The following is a 14,818-nucleotide window of genomic DNA, read 5'->3' as shown; positions in this document are numbered from 1 at the left end:
TTAAGCTCGTTGGAACTCCTGACATACTTACCTGATGTGATCTGCGAACGACGTGAAACCCATTGAAAATGTGGGGAAACAGAAAAAGGCTGGCAAAATAGTAGTAAACAAGTACTTGAGAAGCAGTTAAGTATCTTAAATGACTCCCCCGCCGCTTGGCGTCGGGTCTGTTCTGAAACCACAGACCCAACACTTTGGAAAATCACATGGAGGCGGGTTTGCAACCCGTCGTCAATCATTTCGAATTTAACAGCCGACCCTCCTCCGAACTTGCCCTCTAAGCGCCAGCAAAATCGGGGCCACAGTGTTTTCCAGGAATAGACGATTACTTTAAAAATCTGACAACTGCAAATGCTAGAATCTATTTTTAAGGACATGGTAACAGGGCACTTAGAAAATAATAATAGGATTGGGCAGAGTCAACACGGATTTATGAAAGGGAAATCGTGTTTGACAAATCTGTTGGAGTTTTTTGAGGTTGTAACTAGCAGAGTAGATAAGGGGGAACCAGTGGATGTGGTGTATTTGGATTTTCAGAAGGCATTCGATAAGGTGCCATACAAGAGGTTATTAAACAAAATTGGGGCTCATGGGATTGGGGGTAATATACTAGCATGGATTAAGGATTGGTTAACGGACAGAAAACAGAGAGTAGGAATAAACTGGTCATTTTCGGGTTGGCAGGGTACCGCAAGGATCAGAGTTTGGGCCTCAGCTATTCACAATCTATGTCAATGATTTGGATGAGGGGACCAAATGTAATATATCCAAATTTGCTGATGATACAAAGCTGGGTGGGAATATAAGTTGTGAGGAGGATGCAAGGAGGCTTCAAGGGGATATAGACAGGCAAAGTGAGTGGGCAAAAACATGGCAAATGGAATATAATGTGAAGAAATGTGAAGTTATCCACTTTGGTAGGAAAAATAGAAAAGCAGAGTATTTTTTAAATGGTGAGAGATTGGGAAATGTTGGTGTTCAGAGGGACCTGGATGTCCTTGTACAAGAATCACTGAAAGTTAACATGCAGGTAACAGCAAGCAATTAGGAAAGCAAATGGTATGTTGGCCTTTAGTACAAGAGGATTTGAGTATAAGAGTAAAGACATCTTACTGCAATTATATAGGGCCCTGGTGAGACGACATCAGGAGTGTTGTATACAGTTTTGGTCTCCTTACCTAAGGAAGGATATACTTTCCATAGAGGGAGTGCAACAAAGGTTCACCAGACTGATTCCTGGGATGGGGGGATTGTCCTATGAGGACAGATTGAGTTGACTAGGCCTATATTCTCTAGAGTTTAGAAGAATGAGAGGTAATCTCATTGAAACATACAAAATTCTTGCAGGACTTGACAGGGTAGATGCAGGGAGGATGTTTCCCCTGGCTGGGGAGTCTAGAACCAGGGGTTACAGTCTCAGACTAAGGGAGTGGCCATTTAGGACTGAGACGAGGAGAAATTTCTTCATTTAGAGGGTGGTGAATCTTTGGAATTCTCTACCAGAGGGCTGTGGCGTCTCAGTCACTGAGTATATTCAAGACAGAGATCAATAGATTTTTGAATATTAAGGGAATCAAGGGATATGGGGATAGTGCAGGAAAGTGGAGATGGGGTAGAAGATCAGCCATGATCTTACTGAATGGCGGAGCAGGCTCGAAGGGCCAAATGGCCTACTCCTGCTCCTATTTCTTATGTTCTTATGCCAAGCTACGCTTCATCATAAGAAGTATCCAGTATTATCGGAAGGAGAAAGGTAAAAGATAGGCTGAAGGATTATTGGATAAAGTTTGCTTGACATAAAAAGAATCTTAACACAAAGTAATTGATGGCAAGACTGCTGCATTCTTAATTGGTTTATCAGTAAGAAGCTAACAGTATCATGAGGTCACCATCAGATAAGGAAATGGTGGAACCTAGGATTAGCTGAAACAAGGGACGTGGAAAACAGATGGCCCTGACCACAGTAACAGTTTGCGTTATGAGTAAGACACTTCATGATTTACTACTCCAAACAAGGTTAGGGAATCACCAAAATCTGCACATGCGAACAAGGACTTAGGATTGGAGGAGAAGATCATTCAAGTGTTCATGCATCAAGCATGCAGTAAAAGGTGACTATAAGGAAGCGGTAAGAAACTACCTCCTAAGGAGATAGAAGACGTCAAGAAGCAAACCACTCGAAGACCACGGGGGAGATCAACCCTCCGTCTTCAGCGCTGAAACTCGCCATACAAAGGTTGTATTATGATTAACTGTTTGGTGCCCAAAATCAAATGTTAATAAAAACATTGCTAAAGTTTACCAAGAGAATTGGCTTGTGTCTATGAGTGCTAGTCACTCTGTGTCTGACCCTAAAAAGACTGAGAAAAAAATTGTACAAGACATAGACTTTATTGAGTCTTTTTAATCTAGCAAATTGGTTTGAAGCTCTGCTCTGGTTTAACAGCTTGGTTCAGCCTGAGTGAGCAAACAGGGAGAGGATGGAGCCAATGGAAAGGGAGAAAAGGTTTAGAAATGAGCTGTAAATGATGGCTTTGATCTTCCCGATGTTCAATTGGAAGAAATCCTGGCTCATTCATAACTTAATGACAGACAGGTAGTCTGATAGCTCACAGCCGGTTGTGGGATTGAGGGACGTGGTGGAGAGGCAGAGCTGGGCGTCAGCCGCATACGTGATGGAACTGGCTATGTGCATACAGAAAATGTCACTTAAGAGTAGCATGTAGATGAGGAAGAAGAGGGATTGACGAACTCTGGAGGTGATCACGTGGGGGTGGGAAGAGAAGCATTGCTGCAAATGCACTGGCAGTTTTGGCATAGGTTGGAATGGAATGCAAAAGCAGTCTCACAGAGCTGGTTCATAGAGGAGGAGGATGGTATGGTCGACTTTGTTGAACACCATGGAGAGGTAAAGGAGGGATAATGTGTAACAGTTGCAATCACAGAGAATATTGTTGGTGACTTTAACCAGGGGTTTTTATGCTTTGAGCAAGGTAGAAATCCAGACCGAGGGATTTGAACAGGGAGGGAAGGGAAGTGATGAGCACAAAGTTGGGAGACAATGATTTGCTCAAGGACTTTAGCGAGCGAAGGAAGGTTACAAATGGAATGGCAATTGGAAGTGACAGACAAGTCAAAGGTGGTCTTTTTGAAGAAGGGGTTGCTGAGTTTTGACATGGAAATTGAAAACTCCTGAGCAAAGTTAACTGTTAACAATGTTGATCAGCATTGGAACCAGGAAAAGTAATTGAGTTCATAACACAAGAGGAAAACAAGATGATATGGTCCTGAATTATTAAAGGTAGAGAACTCTAAGTCATTCAATGCAGAACCATAGTTAACCAGATCTCCAGTTGCATTGTTATACGGCAATAGGGAAGTTATGAACTTAGTGTGATGCAGAAAGTGTAATACTTACAGGAAATGTACCCTATACACAAGGACTTATATTTTTAACATATTATAGATAGTTCAAGTCAAAGCCTTCATAGTCATTGCTCAATGAAAATGAACAATTTTATCTGTAGTTGTAAAATTCTCAATCAGATAGAAATACACCAGAACATTACCCCAAAAGGTAAATTAAATGACAAATGCAGTATCTGCTTCAAGATATGGAAATCAAGTCTGAGTGACATTTTTTTTATAATTGTGCAACAGGAAAATATTGGGGGAAAAATGTGGTTGCTTTGCGCTTCCCGTTAACGCCTAATGGGGCGCAAAGCAACTAGCGCCTGGGCGCAGCGATGTTTACGCCACTCGCGAAATTGATCAGACATTTTGCGGTGGCACTAAACACTACCGCCACGATCTCCTGCGCCCGCAGATTGTGACGTCAGCCGGGCGTACAACGCCCCGGACCGGATATTGAGTGGCGCCCCCTGCCTTACCGCCTGCCGCTAGCAACAACAGGTTGAGGGGAGCATTTTGCAATCAAGAAGGGACTGGGGGAGCACTATTTAAAGGCGACCGCTTCCTGCCTTTTTTTGTCGGCAACATTTTTGCACCATGCATTCGCATTCTGAGAGAGAGAGAGAGAGAGACTGACTTCTGGAGAGATTCAACGCTGTGTGAAGGAGTTTTGTGTACTGAGCAGCACTTGGCAGGTTCATTTTGATTTGACCTTCCTTGCATCGATTTAGAAGAGAATATGGAAGCTGCACTCTGAGCTTTCCCTGGGCCTCTCCATTGTTCTTTCCAGCAGATTTGATGTACAGGTCTCTCCAGGCCGAGATTCAAGGCTGCAATGAGCAGGGTGTGGATGGAGAGCAAGATCGACCCTCCCCTTTGAGAACTGGCCGGCGCCAGTGTGTCTGTGTTCCATTGCTGACTGACATCATATGCGCTTCACCAGTGCTCTGAGGTAGCGCCTCGCTTCTTGGTGTTAGTGCCTTAAGAGAGGTGTGTAGCGCCTGATTTAGCGCTCCAATCACCTCCAGGGGCATTAGAAGCTAAGTTTGCAGTTGGAGGCGATAATTAACGCCAGGTGCTAAACTTGCGCCCGGCCGATAATTGCACCCCAAATGGGGCGATACCGAATTTCTCCCCCATTGAGTCATGCCGCTGCTGCATTTACAAAATTAGCAATGCACAGCTGAAAGTTGAACATTTCAAAAAAGGGGCTGTAATGTTAATATAACTCCAATTTCATCTAGCACTCTGTCGCTTATATCCTATTCCATACTAAGTCTGCACAACAATCAGCAACCTCCAGTGGTTTTCTGCCTCCCATTAAATCAATTTCAAAATCTTCAACCTCATTTTTAAATTCCTCCATAGATGTGCTGCCCCTACCTCTGCAGTCTTCGTCTGTCCTTTTTCTATGAATCACTGCCTTCGAGGCGGTGAGAATACTAAAAAAAAGAGTGAGAACGGCGATGAGGCTGATTAGCACCAGAGGTATGAAGAAAGGTTAAAAATCTTGAACTCTTCACCCTAGAGAGCAAAACTTCTAGAGGCATATGCTACTAAGTGGAACAAAAAAGGTTAAATTTAAGCACCATTTCAAGTTAAATCATGACCGCATAACAAGGGACGGATGAACAAAAGGCAAGTTCAGGACTGATGTCAGGAAACACTTCCTCACAGGGAGAGAGAGAGTGATTAATGCCTGGAATGGTCTTCTGGATAGGGTAGTGGAAGCAAAAACTCTGGAGTCATTTAAGAGGCGATTGGATGTTGTAATGGGGGGAATACTGTAGGTTTCAACCGAGAATGAGCTAGATGGGCTCTCTCATCTGTACTTATTCTTGTGATTTTCAGGTTTTACTATTTATAACACAATCATAAACATATATAAAAAATGGTAGCAATCGTCCCCTCAAATAAGCATGAAGATCAAAGCTTTATTGCGAGAAATGCTGAGAAGGAAAGTGACTACGTCCTCCCAATTTCTGGGTGCTAAATAAGTTTGGTAACCCTTGTAGATGAATTTTGGGTGGCGGTATCCCATGCCCTAATCTGCACCCCCCCCCACCCCCGAAGCGCACCGGCTGCCAAGTTAGATGCTGGCGACATTATCCAGAGCACCAATCTGAAACCGCTCCTTGAATATACCAATTGGGGGTCTAACACCAGTTTAGCACCCAGCTCCCAAATTCTGCAGAAACTGGGCGGAGTCGCTGATGAAAAGGTGATTTTGTTTTACTTCATGTAGAGCCGGGAGGAGTAAGAGTGGTCCAGTGGGTTGGTTTGGGGTCCGAGCCGGCTAATTGTATGCAGGCCCCGACCAGCAAGCTGCATCCGGACGCTCGACTGGCATTCGCAGCTTGTCGGTTTTATGGAAATAAGGCCCGAGGCTTAATTTGGAGCCAGCCTCAGGCCGACATCTTTGGACGAGTGTTCCTGGCATGCCTCCCACTCGGTCCTGCTTTTCGGCACAAAAACAATTTCTCGGCCCATGTTTCTTATTTAGGAAGGCATAGATTGCCGCCCTGTGTTCTATCAATGTGGAATGAAGGAAAATAACCAAAATATAGGTCTCCTGCCTCCGCAAGGAGTGTGTCCAACTCTGGTAGCTGAGCTTACGTTTGAGAGCGATTCAATTCAGACAATACCAGGAAAGATGTACACCCCCTGATTACGTGCAGAGAAAGCAAGGCCATCAGTCAATAAAGGTGAGCTTGCTTTATTCTAGCAAGAATAAAATTTCCTTTGTTTACAGTCACTAGTGGGTGCTCAATCACCTGATTTCTTTTTTCCAAGCGATTCAGCTTCTGTTTTAATTCTAATAAAATATAAACTGAGTTCCTAATTACGATTCCTCTTCATCCCAGAAAGAATATCAGAAGCACTCTAATTTCCAGTTACTCACGCTAAGATAATTGAACTCAATTGATACCAATGCCATATAGTGCCACGCACAGATTAATCATTAGTTAACACCAAAGATTTTACTGAAACAATTACTACTCTACAAAATAGTGAATAATTACAACTGTACATGTTCTTTGCTCCAAACAAAGCTGAAGATTGGAGTAGAGCTTGTAACATTTAACGCTGAAAACACACCGATTGTATTTATACTTTAGAAATGAGATGTTTTGTTGTGTTGTACAATCTAAATAATGCCACAATAATCCTACACATTAGATGACATGATTTGCCCACAGATAGCAGTTTCATGGGATGTTTTTGGAGTTGGCTGTTGAACTGAAAAGTGCCTTCAGCTACCTCTATTCTTTCTGGTCTAATTAAACCCACGTCTCTCCTTTATAAATCCTTAAAATAATAAGTCTTCCCCTGTGCCTTCTGCGCTGACAGAACTGCAGACTCCAGTAAGAGCAAGGGAGGCGGTTTGTGCATTTACACTAACAATGCCTGGTGCACTAACACGGACATAATCGATAGATCCTGTTCGGCTGATTTGGAATTCCTCATGGTAAGGTGCAGACCCTTCTACCTGCCTCGGGAATTCACAGCTGTTATCATCACTGCGGTCTACATCCCACCACACACTAATGCCAAACTAGCACTGAAGGACCTCTACAGGGCCATCAGCGAACAACAAACTGCGCACCCAGACGGAGCTTTTATCGTCGCGGGGGACTTCAATCACATAAACCTAAAAACTGTACTACCGAAATTCCACCAGAATGTTTCCTGCCCCACAAGAGGGGAGAACACACTGGATCAAGTCTACATGAGCATTGTAGATGCTTATAAGGCCATTCCCTGCCCCCACCTTGGGAAGTCTGACCACCTCTCCCTGTTTCTAGCCCCGGCATACAAACCGCTTATCAAAAGAGTGAGAACATCAGTGAGATCAGTGAAAGTATGGCCAGAGGGGGCAGTCTCGGAGCTTCAGGATTGCTTCGAACGCACTGATTGGGGCATGTTTGCCCATAATGACATCGAGGAATACGCATCCACAGTGCTATTCTACATTAACAGTTGCGTCGAGGTCGTCACGACCCATAAAAATATCAGGACATACCCCAACCAGAAACCCTGGATGAACGGAGAGGTCCGCTCGCTGTTGAAAGCATGCGACGCAGCATTTAAATCTGGCGACGCGGCGGCTTACAGTGCAGCTAGGACCAAACTAAAAAAGGGTATCAGGACTGCCAAAAGGAAACAGACACTGCGGATAGAGGATCATTTCCACAACAACTCGGACCCCCGGCGCATGTGGCAAGGCATCCAGTCCATCACTGACTACAAGAGCAAAAACACCAGCCCCCCAGTTAGCGATGCCTCCCTTCCGGAGGAGCTTAACAACTTCTACGCTCGCTTCAACAGGGACAACAGGGAGCCGGCTACCAAAGCCTTGCCACCCCCGGAAGACCAGGTGCTCACTCTGTCAACCTCCGACGTAAGGGGTGTTCTACGCGGAGTGAACACACGAAAGGCTGCTGGACCAGATAGCATCCCTGGACGGGTACTCAATGAATGTGCTGATCAGCTGGCTGATGTCTTCACCGCCATCTTCAATCTGTCATTGGCCCAGGCAGTAGTCCCTACATGCTTCAAGACCGCTGCCATTATTCCTGTGCCAAAACAAATGGCTCTGATGTGCCTGAACGACTATCGACCTGTCGCACTCACACCCATCATAATGAAGTGTTTCGAGAGACTGGTCCTGGCTCACATCAAAGCCAGTGTTACCGCCTCTCTTGACCAACACCAGTTTGCCTATCGTGCAAACAGATCAACGGAGGATGCAATCACAACTGCTCTACACTCAGCACTGAATCACTTAGATGGTAAAGAGACCTACATCAGAATGCTGTTCATAGACTACAGCTCAGCATTCAACACTATCGTCCCCAACAAGTTGGCCACCAAACTCCACACTCTTGGCCTGAACACTTCCCTCTGCAACTGGGCCCTGGACTTCCTAACAAACAGACCCCAGTCTGTCAAATTAGGTAACCACACCTCCCCCCCCCCCGACCTTGAACACGGGGGCCCCACAAGGATGTGTGCTGAGCCCCCTCCTCTACTCCCTCTTCACCCACGACTGTGTGGCTGTTCATGGTTCCAACACCATCATCAAGTTTGTGGATGACACCACGGTAGTAGGCCAGATCACCAACAACGATGAGTCAGCCTACAGGGAGGAGGTCCAGCATCTTGTGAAGTGGTGCGCCGATAACAACCTGGCCCTTAACATCAAGAAAACCAAAGAAATCATTGTGGACTTCAGGAAGTCTAAAGGCGGAAGTCACACCCCCATCCACATCAATGGGGCTGTGGTGGAAAGGGTGGACAGCTTTAAGTTCCTCGGAGTCCACATCACGGAAGACCTCTCCTGGTCCCTCAATACCTCCTCTCTGGTGAAGAAGGCCCAGCAGCGCCTACATTTCCTAAGGAGGCTGAAGGGATGTAACCTGTCACCCCTGATCCTCTCTAACTTTTACCGCTGCACAATAGAGAGCATCCTGACGAACTGTATCACAGTATGGTATGGCAGCTGTAGCTACTATGACCGGAAAGCCCTGCAGCGGGTAGTCAAAACTGCCCAACGCATTACCGGCACCCAGCTACCGACCATAGAGCACATATACCAGAAACGCTGTTTACGGAGGTCACGGACCATCATCAAAGACCCTACCCACCCCAGCCACAGTCTGTTCGCCCTCCTGCCATCTGGGAGACGCTACAGATGCATTCGCACCCGTACGACCAGATTTAGGAACAGCTTCTTTCCCAGGGCTGTCATCCTACTGAACTCCACAAATAAACTCTAAAGCCTGCACATCTGCCAATGCACTTTTTTATGGTTATGTTTATGTTAATGTATTACAAGCCAAATGTATGTTGAATGTTTAAATGTCTTAATCTAAATGTACACTCTCGGGAGCCGCAAGCCTACATTTCGTTGTACTGCACTTGTGCACTAACAATGACAATAAAGTTGATTATTATTATTATTTGTCTACCTGCTGCTACATTCAAAAATTAGATCTTGGTAATATATTTTGCATTGTAAGAAAATGTCTCTTGGTGAAGCTGATACATGAAGGGCAGAACTTCAGGAACCTCAAGGAGCACATTTTGGAGTTCATCCAGATTGCACTGATATTACTACCAGCGTAAACTCTACCCCTATGTTACTAACAACAGCGTGTTTAAAAACAAACATTAACATTCTCACAGAGCCGTAATAAGTGCACTCACAGACACTCGCACAGCCATTATTGTGATTTGTTTTCACCAAAGTCATCCTTAATATGACAATTGCTACATTTAACAGGATCTGATTTTGTATTGAGGATTATGTCTCAATTACTGCATCACTGTTTAAATCAGCAGTAAGACGACTCAAATCATTTGAGTGACTCAGAAATTAAGGAAAATACCTAATAACCTGTAAAGTTATCTGATGGCCTAACTATTTAACTTAATGGCTTAAATTTCTGTTATGTAGCAAAAAGCAAGATAATTAGATCCTACACTGGTGTTGCATTAATCTACTGATAGCTGGGGATAGAACGTACAGACGGGGTAGCCTTTAGAAAAATGAGTGGGAATTTTCTGATCTTCATTCAGCATCGTTCAAAGTATTTCAAGGTTAGAAATATATCACAATCTTTTACTTTTTTTAAGCAGGAGGAGATGCTAGTTAAATTGTATATTACAGTTTTAAATAAGAAAAAGTGAAAAACTGGTCACTGCTCTGAGGGGTTTATCATCCTGGGGTGGGGGGGGGGGGGGGGCGGGTGAGGGCTGTGTCACCTTATAATGCTTTCTTCCTGTAGTCTGGCTCCATTTTGTCAGGATTTGTTGTCAAATGTGAAATTTAACATTGATATTTATTTCAAAGCATCATGTGACTCATAAAATTAAGTGTGAACCACATCCAAGTTAAAAAAAAATCTTAAACTTAACATCTATTTATTTTCTTGTCTTATCATTTAAAAAAAAACTATTGTTATAAAGAAGGGATGAGCAGCCAAGATCCCTGATTATCATAGTGTACTTAAAATGATTCTCATCAGGGAACTCTGGCTGAGGTAATCAAGGAGACAGAATAAGGAGGTCAGGAACTCCTGCCTTCAGATTAGCCTCCTGAATCACTTTTACAGCCTGTAATATGTCCTAGCATCTGAGGCAACCAACTGTCCTACTTAAGAATGGTTTTAAATAATTGGTGCTTCTGGTATAGTTTCCCTCCCTCCCATTTGGTAGAATTAGTGAAGCATGACAGCTATCAAATGAGAAAAGGGTGGTGGCTGCACTAATCATTTGGTGACATGTCCTGATTATTGTGTAGTCTTTGATGTTGTTGTGTGTAACAAGACAGTGAGAAACTTATTTCTCCTGTTTTGTATAGTGGTCACTGGATTGCTAACTGTATGAAGATGACGGACGGTGATGTCGGGGGGCGGGGCGATGTGGGTAAGGGGTAGTGCAAATAATGTTAATGTGCTTTCAGGAAAGTCATTCTCTCATCTAAATGAAAGGGGCTTTTGCTAGCACTCCCATTTTCTTCACCACTGCCTATGGCACTGGCAGAATTATATTACATACAAGCAATAGGTTTGCAGTCTTGAACAGTTGACATGAATGAGATGAACTGTGTGATTGTTCGATGGCTTTTCTGTTAATGGGGGTGAAATTCACCTTAGGCGAACGAATCGACAGCCTGTTTTACTCTGCCCAATTTTCTTTTCAGTTGACTCAATGGAGAGTAAAATGGGCTGCCGATCCGCTATCGCCACTTAAGAGCTACCACCCAACATGAACTTTACTCCCAATGTGTATTTCTCCTTCAGTTTCTGCAGTGTGATTTGCTGATGGTTTTAAAGATCTCCCAGTTGGATCTTCAGCAAAATTTCCACGTTCTACCGAGTACACGTTGCTTACGTCCAAAACACGTCTTTTTACCTCAATAATTTTTTAATTTTTACATAGTATTGAAGACGTGTTGCTGCTCCACATTATTTAATTGGGAATTGCAGTATTTCCCGTCACTGACATAGTCAGTCACCACCCTGCTGCTGGCCACCTCGTCCATCTGCTGTTTTCAACAGTCTGTCTGATGTATGGGAGGGGGGAAAAACTACAACAGAGTACAATACATCATGTGTGTCAGCTGCAAGCTGCTTTTTTTTTAAAGCACAAAATTAAACAGGAGAAAAAACCTGTAAGCTACATAAACTTTACACAATATCAATTGCTAATGCCACATTATTTCTGTCCTCTTGTAATTTTGGTGAAGAATGTTGCAACAATCCCAAATAATCACCTCATGTTGCTGAATTAAAAAAGACATCTTTAAATAACGTCACCAATATTTAACTTTTTACAGTAACTGAATATGTGCAAAGACAACATATTTAAAATGGGGCCTAATCTATATTCAAATTTGATAAACCTGTTAACTTTTAGTAAATTTAGGATTTCCTCCGCTTTTCCTTTTTGTAGGAGGAACATAAAAGCATATATATCCAAATAAAGATATAGTAACCTATATATACAATTAGCCTCTGGATATTTTCTGTATGGCCCTAACCAAAGCCCAATGGTTGATAGTAGGCATCTCTGGGCTATCTCAATAGGGAAACCAGGGAGCCCCTGGGAGAAAAGAGAAAGGTAATGAAGGCCAAAGGGAAATGGGTTGTCTAAATTTCATGGTAGGTGGAGGATACACTTTAAAGAGAGGGTGAAAAACAGATACAACAACAGAAAACGCTGAAAACACTCAGCAGGCCAGGCAGCATCCGTGGAGTGAGAAACAGAGTTAACGTTAACAGATAACCAGCATTTTGTTAGTGTTGTGTGAAGAACGGATACCTTGGCAGCCTTTGATTAGTTAGAAACAGAGAAAAATAGGAGCAGGAGTAGGCCATTCGGCCCTTCGAGCCTGCTCCGCCATTCAATATGATCATGGCTGATCCTCTATCTCAATACCATATTCCCGCTCTCTCCCCATACCTCTTGATGCCTTTTGTGTCTCAAAATCTATCTATCTCCTTCTTAAATATATTCAGTGACTTGTCCTCCAGCCTTCTGTGGTGGAGAATTTCACAGGTTTACCACCCTCTGAGTGAAGAAATTTCTCCTCATCTCAGTCCTAAACGTCCTACCCCATATCCTGAGACCCCTCGTTCTAGACCCCCCAGCCAGGGGAAACATCCTCCCTGCATCTAGTCTGTCTAACCCTGTCAGAATCTTATACGTTTCAATGAGATCCCCTCTCATTCTTCTAAACTCTAGTGAATACAGGCCTAGTCGACCCAGTCTCTCCTCATACGACAGTCCTGCCATCCCAGGAATCAATCTGGTGAACCTTCGCTGCACTCCCTCTATGGCAAGTATATCCTTTCTTAGGTAAGGAGACCAAAACTGCACACAGTACTCCAGGTGTGGTCTCACCAAGGCCCTGTATAACTGTGGTCTCACCAAGGCCTTGTATAACTGTAGTAAGACATCCTTGCTCCTGTACTCAAATCCTCTTGCAATGAAGGCCAACATACCATTTGCCTTCCTAACTGCTTGCTGCACCTGCATGTTTGCTTTCAATGACTGGTGTACAAGGACACCCAGGTCCCTTTGTACATCAGCATTTCCCAATCTATCACGATTTAAATAATACTCTACCTTTCTGGTTTTCCTACCGAAGTGGATAACTTCACATTTATTCATGTTATACTGCATCTGCCATGTATTTGCCCACTCACTCAACTTGTCTAAATCGCCTTGAAGCCTCTTTGCATCCTCCTCACAACTCACAATCCCCCCTAGTTTTGTGTCGTTGGCAAACTTGGAAATATTACATTTGGTTCCCTCATCCAAATCATTGATATATATTTGTGTGATAGTTGCACTGTGATGGCTCAATGAAGATGAAATGATGGGAGAGGCAATGGTGACAAGCTGCTGTCGTTATTCCAGGAGGAGGGGCTATGTTGTTATTTGTTTGCCTCAGTCAACATGATTGTGGGACAGAGTACAATCAGAGACAATGCGATCCATGTGAACTGTGACAGAAAATCCATTGGCAAACCTTCTCCCCCTAGATTTCAGAAGCACAAAAATTAAACTGTAGTCAATCTTGCATGGTTCTAAAGTCTTCTAAAATGAAATGTTTGTGGAAGACTAATAACAAAGTCTTTTAATATGCTTGAGCCTGACAATATTATAATGTCACTTTGACCAAGCTCAACTGGGTTATTCATACATTTGTAATATTAATAGGGCATCATAAAATAGTATTATTTGCATTTGATAGCAAATGTTATTTTAATTTTTCAATCCCGGCCAAAGTATTCCCACTATAAATGATGGTCAGTGTGCATTAAAATGAATAAGCTGTATTTCATCAACTGTTCTCCTACAAATGAATTGTATTCACAATTGCACATATCGCAATAGTTGTACATCACAGTTCATAATGCAGACCTCAGCTGCCAGGCCTTATGTTATTGCCTCCATCATAATATTCATACCACCAAACAGTTATGTTATGACCTTTAGCTGCCCATCCACTTCTTCCTGCACACTCAGGATCCACTCTTGGGACTTGGCATGCTAATAGTTTATTAAAAGAAATAACAAATTGCTCAAAAGGTTTAACATTGACAACAGGAGCACTGCATTAAAAATTGAAACAGCATTGTGAAATACTTCTCAGAAGTGCAGGTTTTGGTGTTTAGCTGCATGTAGTGAAATACACCTTCTCTCCTCAGTTCAGAAACTGAGCTAACTGGAATATGGCGCCACCCACAGTCCTTTATCAAAAAGGGTTTGTAACACTCCTAAAATCAGTTAACAAGTGAAATAAAAATTATATTTGCACATGTATAACCTAACAAGGACACCGGGATGTCACTAGATGGCTTTCCACAATGTCCTTAAGTTAGGGGTAAATATGGCACATGATTCACATTGATGGAATAATCCTCATTCTTTAATAAAAACAGAAAATGCTGGAAACACTCAGCAGGTCAGGCAGCATATGAGAGGGGAAGGTAGAGTTAATGTTGCAGGACTTGTGACCCTACATCAGAACTCTATTCTTTATCAGCCTTGGCTCAGTGGTAGCACTCTTGCCTCCGAGTCAGAATGTTGTAGGTTCAAGCCCCACTCCAGGACTTGAACACGTAATCGAGGCTGACATTTCAGTGCGGTTCTGCATTGTCGGAGGTACCGTTTTTCAGATGAGAAATTAAACCAGGGCCCTGTATGCCCTCAGGTGGGCATAACTGATGGCATAGAACTATTCAAAGAAGAGCAGGGGACTTCTCCAAGTGTCTTGGCCAACATTTATCCCTCAAACAACACCAATAAAACAGATTATGTGGTCATTTATCTCACTGTTGTTTGTGGGACCTTGCTGTGTGCAAATTGACTGCCATATATCATTGCGGCG

This window comes from Somniosus microcephalus, chromosome 6, assembly GCF_052327205.1.
Source record: "Somniosus microcephalus isolate GS21.2 chromosome 6, FLI_Smic_1.0, whole genome shotgun sequence".
Taxonomy (NCBI): Eukaryota; Metazoa; Chordata; class Chondrichthyes; order Squaliformes; family Somniosidae; genus Somniosus; species Somniosus microcephalus.
This window is presented reverse-complemented; position numbering follows the sequence as displayed.